This window comes from Mesocricetus auratus, unplaced genomic scaffold (assembly GCF_017639785.1).
Source record: "Mesocricetus auratus isolate SY011 unplaced genomic scaffold, BCM_Maur_2.0 Super-Scaffold_100028, whole genome shotgun sequence".
Lineage (NCBI taxonomy): Eukaryota > Metazoa > Chordata > Mammalia > Rodentia > Cricetidae > Mesocricetus > Mesocricetus auratus.
Window position 1 is genome coordinate 18,553,732 of NW_024429209.1, and position 10,197 is coordinate 18,563,928.

Below are 10,197 nucleotides of genomic sequence, written 5' to 3' on the forward strand. Positions count from 1 at the left end.
GGGGAAAGTACCGCAGTTGGGGTGCAGACCCTCCAGACTGCAGAGCCTGAAGGTCAGCTGACTCTACTCTCTACATCCCATTTCTGTGTCCACCCTTTGGAGAAAGAACTGGAAAGGGGCCTGAGCCACTTGGAATCCCTTATTTCTCTCGATTGCTTCTGCTAGTCTTTTTCTTTTAACACCACTGCATCTCACCTTAGCCCTAGCGGTCCCGGAATTCACTACATAGACCAGGCTGCCCTCTAACTTATGGTGGTCCTCCTGCCTCAGCCTCCTGGGATTTCAGGTCTGTACCGCTATGCAAAAACCATAGAAATGGGGGCTGGAAAGATGGCTCGGGGGTTAAAAGCACTTGCTGTTCAATCATGAGGCTTGGAGCTCGGTTCCCATGGCCCACATGGGGTTGCCATGGATACCTATAACTCCAGCTCCCAAGAGTCTGATACCCTCTCTGGCCTCCTTGCCTTGTCCTGGTCTAGAGGTGTTAAACAGTACTGAGTTAGGGCCAGGAAAGCCAGGATGGGTTGCTTTGCTTCAAGAGAAGGTACTTACTGAGAGTCTTCTAATTTTATTTTAGTGTGTGTGTGTGTGTGTGTGTGTGTGTGTGTGTGTGTGTACACATGTCTTCCTATGCATGTAGAAGCCCAAATGTCAACTTGGGGGAGTGGGGAGTCTTCCTCTACCATCCCCTCTTATCTTTTAAGACAGGCTCTCTTTTAAGACAGGCTCTCTGACGAACCCTGGACTAAATCAGCTAGCCTGGCTGGCAGTGAACTTCCAGGATTATCTTCTCTCTGACCCCCTCCTCCCCACACACCCTCTCCCACACTGGAATGACAGATGGGCACCAATGCACCCAGCTTTTACATGGGTATAGGGGATCCGAACTCAGGTCCCCAAGCTTGTACAGCAGGTAGCTTACCCACCGACCCATCTGACCGGCACAGCCCCTTTGAAAGACTATGTGAAACCAATTTAGTTCTACTTCCTCATCTAGATAGCCATTTTACAATAAATAAATGGCAAAGGTGGATCCATGTATAAAATAAACGAACACACATCACTTTACTAACGCCTGTCCTGAAAGCACTAACCAGGTCTTGGGTGCTTACTACATCTGTCAGTAGAGCTTGTCATCAAACTCCTGAGATTTCTTCCCAAAACTGGTACCCAGAACCCTGATAAGTAGATGCTCTCTGAACCCAGCTGGTGGAGACTGGGTCTTGGCCTTAGTCTGTTGACCAAACAAATGCAAATTTGCTTCCTGGCATAACTGTCCAGTGCACACTTGACACTCCCAAATGGTCTCAGTAACTGCTTCCCTGGATATAATTCAGAACATCTATGAGGATCCCTTTAATCTCTTATATTAATAAACATCACGGAAAGAAGTAAGCCACTTAGCACAGTTGATCCAGGAGTGCCCAGAGAAGTCCAGGGGCTGCGGCTTTCAGCTTACCATCCCTGTTGGAAGGTATCACGTGGTGTTTATAATAAAGAAACCTCATTAAATATCCACAGCCCAATGACCCACCTCAGACCTTCACACTGCTGGCTCCACCTTCCCTAGCACAGGCTAGCCCCTCTTGGTCCTCAGGACCTCTCCTTGTTCTTTTCTCTCCCTGAATCTCCAGAAGTGACTCCCAGTCATCACTCAGAGCTCGGGCAAAGTGTCGCCACTCTAAAAAGCTCTTAGGGACCCCCAGACCTGAGGCATCTGCACCCTTAACCTGCAGGCTCTCTTCCACGAGTTTCCCCAGTACTCACTGCCATGACACGTTACCTAAGCCCAGCTTCCTTTTCGGTTGCCCAAAGCCCACTGCTGTTTCTCGCACTTGGAACAGCAACAGCCTTGCTGTTGTGAGGGGGAGGGACAGAAGAGAGGAGGGAAAGGTGGTGGGAGCAGGGTACCAGCCAGCATGGGAGTTCCTCTGACTGCCTGTCACCTTCTTCAGGCGAGGCAGATTTCAAAGCTGGCACACCACGTGCCGCATCCTCAATCTTCAGATCCTAAGGACATGGCTAAGACGTATGGGACCAAATACAATTTCAGACCCCCCTATTTATGAAAGAGAATGTCACTCAGGGGCTGGAGATGCCCCTTCTTTTAAAACAAGTAACCAAGCAGGGCATGAGGCATGTCTTGGGAGTATTCAGCCTTTCTTCTTGGATGTCTCTAGGAAATTCCATAATATGTGTTCAAATAGAAACAATTTCTGTAAACAATCAGCCACATGCCTAGAGCATTCTGAGACTCCAGCAACTCCCAAAATCGCAGGGGTCCAGGCATGGGAGAGCTCCGTCCGGAGGCAGATGAGCCATTTGCTTCTGGAAGTGCAAAAGTCCATGTCTGATATTCATAGAGTGCTGCGTAGCTGCCAACCGTAAATCTTTATTCAGATCATTGCACTAGGCTCTCACTACCACTCACTAGCAGACCTCTACCAGTAAGAACCACCCCCGAGGGGGTGTGTAGCTCAATTGGCAGAGGGCTTGCTTAGCACAGATAAGTCATGAGTTCGACCCCCAGCCCAGCACTGCAGAAACCAGGCAGGGTGGCAATGTCTGTTCCCAGCGCTCAGGAGGTGGAAGCAGAAGCATCAGAGGCTCGTGGTCATCTTTGACTCTCATAGTGACCTCAGTGTCAGCCTGGAATACATTGAACAGTGTCTCCAAAGGAGAGGGAGAGGAGGAGGAAGAGGAAATGGGGAGGGAGGCAGGAAAGGAGGAAGGGAGGGAAGGGAAGGGAAGGAAAGGAAAGGAAGGAGAAAAGAAGGAAAGGGGAGGGAGGGGAAGGAAGAGAAGAGGAGGGGATAGAGAACATAGAGGAGAAAAAGGAGGAGGGGGAGGAAGAGAAGGAGAGTGGGAGCCCCACTTCAGGAACGGAGACTGTGGAACCCACCCTGATGCTGGTTTTCCACAGTACCTGTTACCTGTGCCTGAAAGTGTGGCCAGGGTCAGCGTGGCCACCATCCTGCCTTCTTAGGAGCCTGAGCTCACCTGCTGAAGACCAACAAGGTCGCACCTGCCCACCTGTTGGGTGCTCTGGTTCTATCTTGGTGCATTTTTTTACTAATCACTTCTTTTCCAAACTGTGGATCTTTTGTTGTTTGTTTTTGCTTTCCCAGCCATGGTTCTAAGGTCTCTCTCTTTGCTCTCATTCTTTCTGTTTCCAGTGGCTCCCAGCTCAGCTCCTGTCACTGTGCTAGCACATTCTCCTCCCTCTGCTGCTGCTGCAGAGGCGGTGGGTACCTTCAGTGGTGATGCTGCTTGCTTCTCTACAGAAGGGAGTCCTGGGCTGCCTGGGAGGGAGTGGCCAGGGGCAGCTGTCATCCTAAAGGTAGCTAGAGCCAATGCTGTGGAGAGCTCTCCAGGCAGGCAGGGCTAGGAGGGCAGGGAGGTACAGTCCCGTACTTGCGCACACTGACGTGACTATATTTGACAGTAAACAAGCACGTTCCCTTTGGCTCAGCGCATTCCTTATTGGACTCTATTCCTGGAGACACAGACTCAGCATTTTAGGTTCTCCCTGGCTGTGGGTGTTCAAGTTTCCAGTTACTGTGACATGACACTGTAACCATGAGCAGCTTAGAGGGAAAGTCTTCCACCTCAGATCACAGTCTTATTATTGAGGAAAGTCAGGGCAGGAACGTGGAGCAGAAACCATAGAGATGCTGCTGGCTGGCTCACTCGCTCATCTAGCTTGCATAGACAGCCCAGGACCACCTGCATAGGGAATGGTGCCCCCCAGAGTGGACTGTGCCCTCCTGTATCAATTAACAATCAAGACTCCCCTCCCCCAGAGACATGCCTGCAGGTCAATCTCATCTAGGCAGTCGCTCAACTGAAACTCCCTTCTCTAGTGACTCTTGGCTAGTGGTTTGGGCAAGTCCCAGCAGTTCCCCTGACTCCAATGGCCTCTGACTGGAATGTGGTATGGGGAAAGGTTTCACTGAGCAGGTGACCTTTCAACTCAGTAGGAGTAGCTAGGCAAAGGCAGGTGTCACTCACTTGCAGGCGAATCTTGGGCTTAGACGTGGCATGTGTGTGAGAGACCCTCGGTCAGGAGCTGAGAGGACCCAGCCATTCTGTGTGCTCCCCTTTGACACTGATGATGCTCTTGGCTTCCAGGCTTGTTGTCTGGGCTGGCACCTGCCACCTGTGACATGAATCCAACAAGAAATTAGGGGCTCTTACTGACTGAAGCGCTTGACCATCTTAGCACTGAAGGACTCGTCTTCCAGCAGCCAATCCCATTGTTCATCACAAATGCTTCCAACATAGCACGTGTGCTCCAGGATTCCACCAATGGTCCTCAAAGATTGCCCCAACTCGGGAAGCCTTTGAGCACAGGTAACATCACCTTACACAGAAGTCCTCAGCATTTGGGGTAGTGTGGGCTGCCATGGCTTATGTGTGGAAGTCAGCCGTCAATTTGGGAGTAATTCTCTTCTCCCACCATGCATCCCAGGGACTGAATTCAAGTCACCATGCATGGCAGCGCCTTTCCTGGCTGTGACATCTTGCGTGATTCTTACTATTTTTACACTCAAGAGTATTTCTAACAGCCAGTGAGAGAACACTGTCCAGGACAAAAGTTATGTGTGGTTTGTTTGGTGATTTGTTTTGTTCATTTGGGGGTGAGTTTTTTGTTTTTGTTTGTGTGACTTTGCCTTTTGTGTTTTCAGTCAAGAGTTTCACCATGTAGTCCTGATTGTCCTGGAATTCGATGTAGACCAGGCTGGCCTTGAACTCAGAGATCCACCTGCCTCTGCCTCCTGAATGCTAGAATTTAAAGCATGCATCACTATGCCCAGCCCCACAACAAAGTTCTTTTGTTTAGCAGGCAATTTATTTTTCACAATTCCATACATGTAAATAACATATTCTGATCATACTTATCCCCATACTTTCTCTTGTTCCCCTCACTACCTCTTTTGTTCCCAAGTAGTTCCCTTCTATTATCATGGTTTTGCCCTGTGGCCCACTGAGTTTAACTAGGAATGTATGTGTAAGAGGGTGGGATTTACTAACCAGAGCATGAGCAACATACAAGTGTCTACACCACCTTAGAAAATGACATGACAAAGGCCTTAACAAAAGCTCAATTGTTCTACATCAAATTGGGGGCAGTTCTATCTCCCAGCAAATCCTGGCAATTCCTGGAGAGTCTTCACCCTTGGGACACCGGACGTGGAAGGTGATTACCAACACGTAGTGGGCCAAGGCCAAGAGGCTGATCACAGCTTTACAGTATCTAAGACAATCCCAGCTTACAGAACTTTCTGTTCACAATGGCCATCACTGGGGCTAGGGAGATGGTTCTGTGATTAAAGAGTGTGATGCAGAGCATGAGGACCCGGGTTCAGATCCCCCAGAAACCCATGTAAAATGCCTGATGAACTGGATGACTCGTTGGAAGGCCTCTGCCTTGGAAGGCCATACCCCGATCCCCAGAGCAAGCTGGCTAGCAAGACTAATCATATATCACTGAGCTCTTGCTTTGACTGAGAAGCCTGCCCCAGTAAATGCATTGAGTGATTGAGAATCATGCTGGACATCAACACTGGGCCTCCCCATATGTGCCCTCACACGCATGTACTTGACCACACACGCATGAAAAATGGGGACACACATGACAGTCATCCCGAAGGTAGAAACAGACCTCTGTCTAGAACATGCAGCCACGGCAATGGTCAGATCTCAGATCCACTTGGCAGTTTTGGCATCCACTTCAGTGATATGGACACTTTTTTTTAAGCAATTATTTAGCTATGAATAGAAAAATAAATACGCCTGCTCCAGCTACCCTAAGCATAAAGGTAACTGCTATAGGCTGAGTCTATAATGTGTCCCAGCAGGCTCCTGCTGTGAATTCTGCTTCTGCTGGTGACACTGTTCCAGAGGCTGCATGTCTGGCTGGAGGAAGCAGGTCACACTGGCCCTGAGTTCTGCTCATGCTCTCTGCTCCTGCTGGTCTTCCATGCTGTGAACAGCCTCTGCCCTGTGCTCCAACCACCTTGACCTGAGCCGCTCTGAGTGGCAGCTCAGCTCAGTCTACAGACTAGAACCCTCAGAAACCATGAGCCAAAGCAGAGCTTCCCTCCCGATCAGCACTTTCGGACATTTTGTCATTGTAATGATGATGACATCCAGGTGTCGGTAGCACACGCCTTTAATCCCAGCACCCGAGAGGCAGAGGCAGGAGGATCTCTGTGAGTTCGAGGCCAGTCTGGTCTACAGAGCGAGTGCCAGGATAGGCTCCAAAGTTACACAGAGAAACCCTGTCTTGAAAAAACAACAATAATAATGATAATAGTAATAATAATAACTAACACAGGTATTTACTGCTCCATTAGCCCAAGCATGGCCTAATTACATCACTGGTACATACCCCAAACCCTGCTCTTTTTACTCACCTCTACCCCTCCTTACCTTCCCCCCACCTCCTCTTTGTCTTATTCCCAGGCAACCCCTCTCCATGTGGAAGCTCTTGAGAACACACACACACATGAACCATGCCATGTTAAGTGGAGGTGACGAAGGATGAGACTGTAGCCGTGTCATTGACCAAGCCTGAGTCGTCTTCTGTGCACATCTGGACTCAGAAGAGGCCCACACCCAGAACCACAATGACAGGTAGCTAGGTGGCTCCCAAGGAAACGTAGCTGAACATCCCAGCATGCCCTGCACCTTTGCAGGGACAGGGCTCACAGCCACTGTGCAGATGTGGCAATCCCTCTGGGTGGCAAGGCAGTGTGGCTTTGTTTGGGTGCCTGGAGCCGATAGTCCTGGTGTTCCCCTCACTCTATGGTGGGTGCTGGCCATGTCCTTAGAGGGAGCTGGTTTGTTGTAGGAAGTCAGTAATTTAATAAAGACTTGGAACCATGCATTTGAGAAATGCCAGCTGTTTTTGTTTGTTTTGAGAACTAAGTCAAGCGACCTGTGGACAGAAGACTCCGAGGTCCAGAAAGGGAACTGGGTTCCTCCAGCTCACATGAAACACCCGTGAAGACTCAGGGCCACGACCTGGCCATCCTGAGCCCTTGTCCAGTATCCCCGCCAAAGCCCTGTGGACTCTGGAGACAACCTCAGTCCACTCAGACAGCCATCACTGGGGACTGTGGGAACAGCCCAGAAGGCCAGCACTTGCCGATTGTATGGATGCCCCACCCGTGTGAAAATGACACCTCACAGGGTGAGGGCAGAGCCTGGCCTGGCCAGCAAGCGCTGGAGCCAGCGGCCTTCTGTGGCTGCAGAAGCCACGTGCCCCTTTCTGAGGCCCACTCACACCCTCTCTGGCTTTCCAGCAGCCAGCCTTCAATTCCTCAGGCTTCCTCAGAAACCTATCATCCCCACTATATTTATCACCTGCTTCTTCCATTTATGAGTTAGCGACACAAAGAGAGAAGCTGCAGGCTCCTTTCTGACAGCACGGGAGGCAGAGAGGAGGGAGGGTTGGGGCTGTGTTTACTTAGTGATGTTTTCCTGGCTGCTTCACCATCCATCGGGCTCAACAGCAATCCAATAGGGTATTATTAACGGAAGAGCTACGGCAGATGAAACCAAACAGCCGCCATGACTCAGGGCCTGGGTAGCAAGGCAAAGATAAATGCTCATTTCAGAATTAAATTGCAATTTCCCTGCGTGTCTCGGGTGATAAGAAAAGGACCGTGGGAGTAAGTGGCAGGGGACTAGACCATGGGGAGGGACCTGGGTCCTTTCCACCCACTCTATGCAGGAGATGGCTCGGCAGGTAAAAGTACTTGTCACACGACCCTGGTGACCTGCATTCATCTCCAAAATCCACATAAAGGTGGAAAGAGAGAACCAACTCCACAAAGCTGTTCTCTGGCATCCACGTGCACACATAAGAAATAAATCAGTAATAATTTAAAGAAACAAAGAAGTTGTGATGGACATAAGACCAGGTAATATCCATAGAGTGCTTGGCGCATTCCAGGCATAGCGTAGTGGCTTTCTCAATCTGCACCTCTGTGTGGATGCAAGCATCTTCCGGAATTCCATTTTACAGATGAGGAAACTGAGGCTGAGAGAGGCCAGTGATGGGGACAAAGTCCTACTAGGTGTAAAGCAAATGCTTGTTTCCAGGAAGTCTGGCTCCAAATCCCACAGACTCAAGAGCAGTCTAGGAAAGTGACTTTGTTGGTAGGGTGCTCTCTTAAGCCTAGCTCCTGTAAAACTAGGCACGGTGGCACTTGTCTGTGAGACCAGCACTCAGGAGGGAGAGAGAGGAAGAGAAAGAGACAGAGACAGAGACAGAAACATAGACATAGAGACAGAGACAGAGAGAGAGACAGAGAGAGAGACAGAGACAGAGACAGAGAGAGACAGAGAGAGACAGAGAGACAGAGAGAGAAGGATCAGAAATTCCAGGTCATCTTCAGCCACATAGCAGACAGCTTGTTGGTTAGGACCCTTTATAGTCTCTTCTGGAGGACTCTTGAGTTTGGTTCCCAGCCTACCACAGGTCAGACAGCCCCAGTTACCTAGAACTACAGCTCTAGGGGATACAATGCCATCTTCTGGGTCCCAAGGCCACCTCCCTGCAAGAACCACAAAGCCCCTCCTGCCAGAGAGAAAGCAGGACAGCTCTGGGGAAAGGAGCCACGGAGGCTGTTGACCCAGCACAGCCTGTCTAGTTGTTAAGACATGGATTGACTCGGCCACCGGAGACCGTACGGCTCAGAGGTAAGCCGCTGAGCCCTCCATTAGGATCCCATTCCACCTCTTGTGGGCCGGGTGTCACCTCGGGAAAGTGATAGGACCTGTCTACGCATTTTTCCTTCTTGGTATAAAATGGAGAAGACAATCACATCCACCACTCAAGGTCCCCCGAGGAATTAAACAGAAACCCGTGTCATCCATCCAACTTCCCAGCACGCCTGTGGAGTTAGACTAACTCTCCTGTCCCCCCACTCTCAACTGACAGAGGAGGGTTCTTTCGGTTTCTTCTTCTTCATTTTTTAATGCTTTTAATTGAATAGAATTATATCAATCCCCCCTCCCTTTCCTCTTACTTGCCCCTCAAAGTCCCCCTCCTTCAAACCCCTCTCTCAAACTGGTAACTTTCTGTCACATATATGTATATGTGTGTGTGTGTATATATAACCTGCCGGGTCCATTCCTGTTGTTTGTGCGCCTATGGTTTCAAGGCTAACCTCGTTGCACTGGAAGCTCATTCCTGGGAGAGGCTAATTCTCCTCCAAGCCGTCACTAGTGCCTGGAGTTCCTTATGGTCTCAGAAGCCCGGTGGCCACCCAGCTGCAGTCAGCACCCTCTGGTAAAACCAAAAGTCATTTGCTCCCACTGTCCCCAAAGGGATGGCTCCCATGAAGCATGCAAGCCTCTGCTCATAGTAAGCAAACACCAGCCGATGTGACGACGGCCGTGAGATCCGGCCTGATTTCCCCATTAGGAGCAGAGTAAGCGCATGATTAACAGAGCCATGTGACAGGGCTGACTCTCTCGCTGAACACTCCTCACATGGATATGCTAAGCCCTTCTGCAGTCCCGTCTCTTCTGGCCACCCTGACACTTCATTACATTCAGCTGTTAGAGCAAACCCTGCCTACAACAATCAGAGGCAGCATTTGTAACGTCTAGCTAATGCCTGGTTCCAAGCTCCAGACCCATGAGCTCCCAGCAAGCCTCCTTTCGGTGGAAACGGTCATCAGTCTCATGATACCCGTAAGGACCCTGGGCTCAAAGACCCATATCCATCCCCAGCCCCAGAACTGGACTTCAGACTTGAGTCCGCTGCCTGCAAAGCCTGTAGTGATGAGCATTCCACAGGAGAGCAGAGGGAAGGCCCTTGCTGCTGTCTTCAACTCTCCTTCATAAACAGCAAAACTACACTAATATCCCATCTCACCCCATCAGTATGGCGGTGATCAGGAAGATAAATGACAAAAATAAAAAATAAAAATGCGAACAGCAGTGTGGACAAAGGGAACCCTTATACACATCCGAGGGAATGCAAACTAGTCCAGCCACCACGGACATCAGTGTGGAGGTTTCTCAACTAACTGAACACAGACCTTTCACAGGACCCAGCTGTGGCACTGCTGGGTATTTACTCAGTTTCTCCAAACCAGCATGTCACATGGGTTCTTTGGGCATCTCTGTTTATTGCAACACTGGCCACGATTGCTCCCTCATGGAACCAACAAGGTA

General features: G+C 50.0%; 1 long non-coding RNA gene across 1 annotated transcript; it reads left to right on the forward strand.

Annotated features, from left to right (window-relative positions):
• The first annotated feature begins 446 nt into the window (after window positions 1-446).
• Window positions 447-6,880, forward strand: LOC121134438. Its single transcript, XR_005871518.1, has 3 exons — window positions 447-544; window positions 4,132-4,353; window positions 6,469-6,880. It is a non-coding gene; the product is annotated as an uncharacterized LOC121134438 (long non-coding RNA).
• The last annotated feature ends 3,317 nt before the right edge of the window (window positions 6,881-10,197 follow it).